The sequence below is a fragment of the Filicampus tigris genome, chromosome 11 (genome assembly GCF_054856515.1).
Source record: "Filicampus tigris isolate MCC_2025a chromosome 11, RoL_Ftig_1.0, whole genome shotgun sequence".
Classification (NCBI taxonomy): domain Eukaryota; kingdom Metazoa; phylum Chordata; class Actinopteri; order Syngnathiformes; family Syngnathidae; genus Filicampus; species Filicampus tigris.
Genome location: NC_141227.1, coordinates 20,273,150 through 20,281,847, shown reverse-complemented (window position 1 = coordinate 20,281,847; position 8,698 = coordinate 20,273,150).

Genomic DNA, 8,698 nt, shown 5'->3' with positions numbered 1-8,698 from the left:
TCTCACAGGAAGAGTCATCATTTTCTGATGGAGGAATTAAGCAAGATTTATATCAAGATTTTCCCATGGCTTGTCTCTTGTGTCCGTACCTTTAACAATGATCATCCTATTTATCTATATTAACTCATTCACTGCCATTGACAAATCCACTTGTCTTTTCACAATCCAGCCATTCAATCCCAGGAACCTATTTATATATTTTTCAATTTTTTTTTTTCAAACGTTAGAGTAAAAGAGGGTCTGAAAATGTCTGGCAGTGAATGAGTTAAGAAATTCAAATGGAAGACTACTTCCATTAAATTTAAATGTAATAAAAAGTAAAACCTGTTCACTTAATATGACCACGACGAGCGGGCGATAGACTCAATTTCAATCCCGAAGGTTTTGAAAAAAATGTGTAATTCTACATTTGTTGCAACCATTCATTTTCAAAAAGTGACCTAAAAACGTGTGCATTTTTTTTTAGTGAACGGAGAGAAGGCTAATAATCATAAAAAAAAGCAAAAAAAAAAATGTTTTATTGAATTTTTTTGTATCTAAATATTTAGTGAATGGAGAGAAGGCTAACAAAAACGTTAAAAAAAGTATTATTTTTATTTTTATTACATTTTTTGTATCTAAAGATTTTTGTGCCCGAGCCAGACCTATCAACGTCAACTCAAATCCAATGTAAGACTTTCTAAGCATCCGCAGACACCCTGCACAAAATTCTGGTCACGATTCCTGAACGCGATACTTTTGACACTGTGGTCTTAGTCGCAGGGCCACAAAACCAACTCCTGTTTATCATCCGTCCCCCCTTTTTTTTCCCACCGTAGACAAAATCCTGCCCCCCCCCCCAAAACACGGGCACAGAGAGGCACTTGTGTGACGCTGATGTCACACAGCCCTACCTGGCCTCTCGCGCACAAAAGCTAAGGTATCATTACGAGGCGCACACAATGGCCATTCAAGCAAGTCGCGGCGCTCCTCCGGACCGGGGGAACAATGTTATTTTTTGTCCTTGCATTATAAAGACAGAGTTTTTGCAGGAAACCTGACAGACAAAACCCTTTGGAGGTAAATGCTCCGGGCGGCTAGTGGGTTTAATCTTTTCCCATTAGCATTTAGCTACCCCCCCCCTCACAACGCAACACAACAACCCACCCACACACAAAGAGCATATTTACAGGGTCAAAAGTAAAGCCGAAGCGTCTCAGGAGACTTTCTTTATGCTGATCTTTAGGATTTATTGACGGGACTTTGCGCTTTCATTTGTCGCTAATTAATTTTGCAAGGGGCTAAGGACAAACAACAACAACAACAACAAAAAGAAAACAACCGGCAGAAATCGCAAACATATTTGCGATGGCCAAAGCGGAAATACAAATTCCTCCCACCGTGCGAGCATATTAAATATCATTAAGTCCTAACGCGGGGTTTAGATCATATAATAGTTGTAATGTCAACAATACAACATCTATGTTAGAGGGGCAAGAGGGCGGGACGGGGACGGGGGGGGGGGGGCGGGGGCGGGGTCGCTGTGCCTATATGTGTGCACATTCACTTATATGTTGTGCGCACACAAATGGGTGACGTGCTGGTGTGTATGTGTGACTCCATGTGTGTGATTCATTCCAGGGCAGTTTTAGTCCTTATAAAATATTCATTTTGGTTGTGCAGGGCCCTGTAATTGCCATCTCTCACCCTGAATTATTTATACCTCGCACAGACTGACAAAGCTTTGCCATACGGCCCCAGATGAATCAGAAAGCAGCCATCTCTGCTGCCAACAGCACTGGGCTTTCACACAAATATGGCAGCCACGTCTCTCTGCCTGGCCTCTCTTAATTTGACATTTTCTCCCCCCACGCCAACCAGCCCCCCCCCCCCCTCTCCTGCCTTTGTCCTAGGTGCACCGAAAGGTTACCTGTTAGCTTTAAGCGCCGAGCCGCCCGCTTTCTGTCTCTATTGCCAAAACCGCCCCCCACCCCCCACTCCTTTGCCTACATGACAGTCCAAACGCTGTTTTTTTTTTACCCCCCCTCCCTTTTCTTCTAAGAATGCGCTAATGTGGCGGCAATGTCAAGAGTGGCTGCCTCATGTTTTATGATGGCTGACCAGTCCTGACAGCCACTTTGGATGTATGTATTATACATTAGTAATAATATGATGTCGAAATACACTCATACACGTTTGGGCATGCATGGACGGAGAGCAGCAGGAAAAAAAAAAAAAAAAAAGGAAGGGGGGGGGGGGGGTAGGGTGATGGCGGGGAAAGGACTGACTCACGGGACCAGAGCGCATATAAGCACATGCAAATATGAGCGGCGTCCAAAATAGCTGCTGAGTAAATGTCCAAAGCCCCCCCCTGCTGGGGCTCACTGTACAGCTGCGTTCCTCTGCTCATGCCCGGGCGGGACTGATGACTCCCAGCAACCGCGGGAGACCAACGCTGTATGGCTCTCATTGTAGAGCCTTCCAGAACCCCCCCCCCCACGTCCGACACCCTAAATACAACTATTCACCCGGGCAGCTCACTCTAACACGTGCTTATCTTCCGTCGGACGAGCGCGGTGAGGTGCTGACTGGTATTTCCTCAGGGCCCCGAGCTCCAGAGCTGACCGCTAATCAAAAGCAACATATTTTCTGCTCCCGAGCCAAAAAAAAAAAAAAAAACAGGAGACACCTCTTTGCTTTCCAGTTGCGCACATACTGTAGCTACATCGTTGAGGAACCGGCCAATACGGTATGGCGATATTTTGCCGTCAACAATACAGAATTGATGCGGTCATTGCGATTTGGGATGAGCATAATAATCCATGCAGTTCACTCAACTATTTTGTGTCTTTGATCGAACGTCGAGCCGCAACGCGACGTAACGAAAGGCGTTCCCATGAGTAGTCGCAGCGAGTCGTCGCTCGGCGACGGCGCAGCTTTCGCGGCTCGAAAACACAATTAAACAGCACGCTCACTTACCGCCGTACTGACTGTGCATTCATTTGATTGTTTTATAATTGTGGATCACAAGTGTTTTCGTACAAATATTCACCGTAATTATGACTTCATTAGCGCGGTTAGCGATAGTCTACGGCACGTTAGGGCATGAATAGTTTCCGCTTACATTGTCGGCTTAGGAATGGAACTCCCTTTAACAGGTTGTCTGGTCGTTTAGAAAAATGGACCGATCCACAAATTGGGTCAATTTGACCCACTTCTTGCGTTGTTTTGTACAAAACAGACCCATTTTTTTTTTGTACAAAATACCCATTTTTGGGGTTGTTTTGCAGAAAGTTGGGTCAAGTAGTGGATCGGGCCCTTTTTTGACCCCAAAAAGTTGTATTATTTTGTTGTAGATAGTTTTCCCCACCCCTAATAGCTAACTCGGCTAAAGGCTCATTTTTAAAGTTTTTTTTTTTTTGGCATGCAGATGGGTTGAGGATTGGCTAAGGAAGAACCCGATGAATTTTGGTGCTGATCCAGATATAGGTGTTTGTGAATAATGCACGGCTGTTAATGACAAAACGCAGGCATGAATTCAGAAGGCGGCGATTCAATTTGGTGCCGATCCAAATGAGGGTCGCTCAGCCTTGGCAGAGGTCTGCACTCCACTGACTGACAGCTGATCATTCTAATTGGCATCGTCATCATCTGCTATTTATGTATGAATACCAAACACATTTCGGGTGTTTGCGATTAGCGCCGGCGCGAGAGCGGAATTTTCCGCTACGACTGCGAGACTAAATTGTGCAGAATTATTGATGTTCTTGCGTCCCACTACATTGCGTTCAAAGTGCGCGGCCGGCGGTAAAACAAAAGAGCGGCATGCAACAGCGCACAGCCTCGGCGGCATCTCCCCGCGCGGGCGGAAGGGGCCGGGGGGTGGGGGTGGGGGGGGGGCCAAAACATCGCGGCCGGAGCTATGCGGGCAGAGTCCGGTCTTAGGCCCGCGACGGATACTTAGCGGGCGCTAGGCGTCTTCTGTTTAATCGGTGACACTAAACCTCGCGCTCAAAGCCTGCGAAGGAGCTAGCAAGGAACGGGGGCGGGGGCCCTGACACCCAAGCGTTTGTGAAGACAAGCGATTCTCTTAAGTAAGAGACTAACAGTGTCCGGAGAGAGGGAGAGAGAATGAGAGAGGAGAGGAGGTGAGAAGGATGACTGAAAGTAGCAGAGAGAGCGAGCGAGCGAGCGAGAGAGAGAGAGAGAGAGAGAGGAGTTTCCATAATGAGTCCTGCAGCCATGGAGTAAATGAAGAGGGATTGACAGAATGAGGGATCCTCAAGTGAAATAATGTCAATGCCACTCTGCCCATTAGAGAGGAAAAAGGGGGATGGGTGGAGGAGAGGGTAAAGAGGGATGAATGGAGGGACACAGCTACATCTACAGGGCGCGCAGGAAGCGCATCAATTATTTGTGACACCCCCGCCGTACACGCAGCGCTCAAAAAAAAAAAAAAAATGAAACAACAAAATGAACTGACAACAGCAGCGGCGGCTCGCGGAGAGGAAACAGGAGGGGGAGCAAGAAAAAAAAAAAAAAAGTGCTCGAAAAGATCCAATAAATGGTAGCAGATACGCAGTGGAGATATTTGATGTCGAACAATAATCATCGCCGTGACATCTGCCGCCGGGGTGGGGGTGGGGGGTGGGCGGGGCCCGCCAGCGGAAGGGGTTAATCTCCCCAAACCCAATAAGGTCGGATAGTGAGGCACTTGTTCGCTGATAAAGGAGCGATAGGATCTGCTCGGGTCGCTCCCCGGGCGCTTGTACGACGGGGTAGAGCAAATATTGTTAATGTGCTGCCGTGGTCGACTTGGGCTACGGCGAGGAAAAACAGCCCTCGGGGCGCCGCGGCGAGGCGCAAGGGCCCGGACGCAAACGGCAGCCTCACCCGACCCGGCCCGGCCCCGGCCCCGGCACCGCCGCGGCCTCCCGGGGCACCTCCAGTTGCATACATCAAGTGTTCAAGGGGGCGAGATTAAGATCTTTAAGTGTCTCTATTTCTTCTTTTGCCTTGTCACAACAGGGATCTGAATGCAGTTCAGTGGAGTGCCTAATAACCGGAGCAGTAGGTAGGGGAAGGCGGGAGGCTTGACATTAAGACCCGGGCGTTTTGGAAATCCGATACGCTATTGACCCGTGCGCGCAACTATCTCAGCGCGGAGATCTGGTGTCAGCAGATTGTAGCGCGGTGTCGGGAGCTGTTCCTCGGATGGGGGGGGGGCGAGGTGGGTGGGGGGGAGTCTCCCGTAACAGGGGCCCATTGAGTCTGGGAAGGCAGCTGGGGCCCGATGTGCCGGGGCCGGGCGGCGATCGATACTCGGCACCCCGCGACGGATGACCTCACTGTCATGGCCGCCGGCTGCGGACGCCGCGAGCTAGTCATTAGCGGCGGGGCAGCAATCCGGGAGCTCAGCCTTGTCAATACCTGACTCGTAAGGATACTTTGGGCCATATGTCGCTGTATTGTGTGACGGGCGAAGAAGCTCTTTTCTTTTTTTTTTTTTTTTTTTTAAATTGCGCCATTCGCTCAATAATGCAACACTCTCCTTATTTGCCCTCATCATTCCAATCAAAGCGGCGGACATTTACGCGTGAGTGACATCAACCCGGCAATTAAGCTGGCCATATAAATGAGAGAAGGCCCTCATCAACTCGTCTGTTTGTGTGTGTTTTTTTTTTTTTTTTTAAACTCACTTTCTCTCTCTTTTTTTTCCCCTCTGTTTGATGGTAGGAGAGGGCGAGCTAGAATTAGGGCGATGGGTCTTCCTTTGAGTGTCAGCCTAAAATGATCAGAGTAAAGATAAGAGGGTCTAGCAGCCCTCAAATCAGTCAAAGTGCCAAAGTCGGCCTTTTTCTCCTCAATTACCGGCTGTGTGAAGCCGGCGAGTGGAAGGCGCCCGAGCCCGCTGCATTACTAAAGAGACAATCTATTTCCCCTTTGACCAGAGGGAGAGAAATCATTATGGCATGATTAGTAGCTTCGGCAGTGGGCGAGCACGGAGGTACAACGGGAGAAGCGTATTAATTGCCGCGGACCGGGATTGTTCTAATGTTGATTTGCGGGGCGGCGTGACTGGCAGGCCGACATAAAAGCTGACGTCAGCTCTTAGTTGGACCGGCTTGATGTCAAAATGAGCTCGGGCGCTGGAAGTCTTCCCCCCCCTCGATCCTCGCCGACATTCTTCGCCTTTGTCGATCCGCGCGCTCCCTACCGCCGCCGCCGCCCACTTTTCTCAGGTGGACTCCCCCCCCCCCCCCCTTCTGTTCTCTCTCACCTCCAACTGATAGCTGCCCGGGCCGATTATTTCATCCAGCCTCGGTCCGCCGAGAGCCTCCTCTGCCGGCTTTGGGAAGAGCTTTAATTAGCCATGTTAATATCCCCTTCATTGGCCTTAATATCACTCAACACCTTCCTCCATCTCAGCGGCCACCAGGGCCCCCCTGTCCTGTCAGAACAGCTGATTATTGAGAAGGATAGCTTTAATCAAACCTAATTGCAGTTCATTCTTTCTCGCTATCCCCCTTTGCCCTCCATTGCCAACATCTAATGGCAGCGACGACTTGATACCCCATTAAAAAACAATTAAACAAGCTCCTTTTGTCTCCGTGCGTGCCAAAACAAGAGCAGAAACTTCTGTAGATATTTAAGAAGTAAAAGAGCGGGCGGGAGAGAGAGAGAGAGAGAGAGAGAGAGAGAGAGAGGGGCCTGCTCTTAATTGCTCTCCTTTCCACGGAGGACCAATTTGCGCCGCGCTCATGGAGAATCTTAACCAACTCAAACGTAATGGATGCTATAGGACCGCCGCCGTGGACGATGGAAATTAAGCTTATCTTTTTAGCGGCGAAATTGAGCTTAATTGCCTTCATAACAGTAAACATAAAGGAGCTTCTTTATGAGCACGTGCGCCCAATTTCTCGCGTTTATTGTTTTGTTACTTTTTTTTTTTTTTTTTTTTTTGCTCTCTGGTAGCAGGAACAGTGTGTTAAAAAAAAAAAAAAAAAAGTATCCAAGAAATGTCCAACTCGGAAAGTAATGTGTTTGTTTTATGAAGTCAGTGCATTGTTTGGCAAATGTATTCCATCTCTTGTTCAGACATAAATTGTGTGTGCGTGCGTGTGTGTGCGTGTGTGTGTGCGCGCACAGAAACGCACACTGCCTGGCTGTACCCAATCTGTATGAGAGGCGACAGACAAATAAAAGTCGTATTTCAGGTCTGCTTTCCACAGATGTCTGCTGCTCTACATTATGACTCTTCGGGGAAATAAAAACAGGGTCAGGGAATTAGAGTACATAATGGTCATTTTGATGATCAGCCAACAGATGCAACCCGAAAACACAGCGAACACAATCAAGTGAAATGCTCTAATGACAAGTCAGCTTTTTTTATGGCCTCGCCGCACACCAACAGGCAATCAGCATCCTGGCACGGGTTAAAAACGTCTTTTATTGATGTCCGAGCCAAAGCTCCTTGGATGCGGAGGGAAAATATTTTCTCACCTCACCTCTCCCTCCCGGGGCCCTGCGGGGCCAAGTACAAGGTAGAGGAAGTCTATCGAAGAGCGCTTCCAAATGACCAGCGCGCGCGCGTTAATGTGGCCGAGGTTAGGAGGGTCATTCCGGATGCTGATTTACGGCCTCGGCCGTCGTCCCGCCGGGCCGAAACGGCAAGTCTTTAAGTGTTGAGGGGAGAAGAAGAAGAAGAAGAAAAAAAAAAAAAAAAAAGCGTCCTCTCAGGCCACGCAAGCCACCCGTATTTAGCGGGACGAAATGGCGACGGCCACTCGCGATTTTGTGGTCCCCGCTTGGCGAGTACAATAGAAACCGCGGTAACGACGGCGAGCGATGCAAACACAATGCCGGGGGGGGGGGGGGGGGGGGGGGTTGAACAATTCGCACAGCATTTCTGACGGCAACAAAAGCAAAGCGACATCAGTCACCGTTCTGCGGCGGGACGTTGCGAAAAACACAATTTTCATTGTTTGTTCGGCGCGGTTGCGCAACGTGGCACAATAGGCTGTCGCCGGGAAGCGGCTTGTTGTCCCCCCCACCCCCCCCCACCCCCCTTTTAACCATTGCCACGTCTCGACTCGCACGTGTCGCCGCTTTCGTCGATAAATCCTGCCAGAGCCGTGAGAAAAGCGCGCGAGGCGGGCTAACAAACCGGCCCGGCCCGGATCTCACTCAGACGTGACATTTGTTCAGAGACGATTAGCCAGGTTGTAATTTGTGGCATAATTGCCTCACCCGCCCACAAGTGCATGGGGTGTGTGCATGCGTTAAGCGTGCGTCTGGATGCGTGTGTGTGTGTGTGTGTGTGTGTGTGTGTGTGGCATACGGCGGTCCCAGGAGTGTCCGCCTAATTGCCTGACAGGACTATAAGTTTTGTGGCGCGCTCTCACCTTGTTAGGTCCTTTATCCCCGATGCTCTTCAAACAAGACCTGGTCACAGGTGGGCCTCATTTGCTTCCCTATTGAACAGGAGAACTTTAATTGCACAGGGGCGTCCTGGGATTAAAGAGGTGGGCGGAATATCAAGTGACTTTGCGCATGTTAGTGGCAGATGGGCGTTGGGAAAGACCCGTGAACTCAGGTGAAGGCGATGACAAAGAGACCGATGGTGTTGATTTTTGAAGGGGGGGGGGGGGGGGAATGTATCGATTTGGCCACGGAGGCTTGATTGCGCTGATCAAATTGCTCTCGCCCGTCACAATGT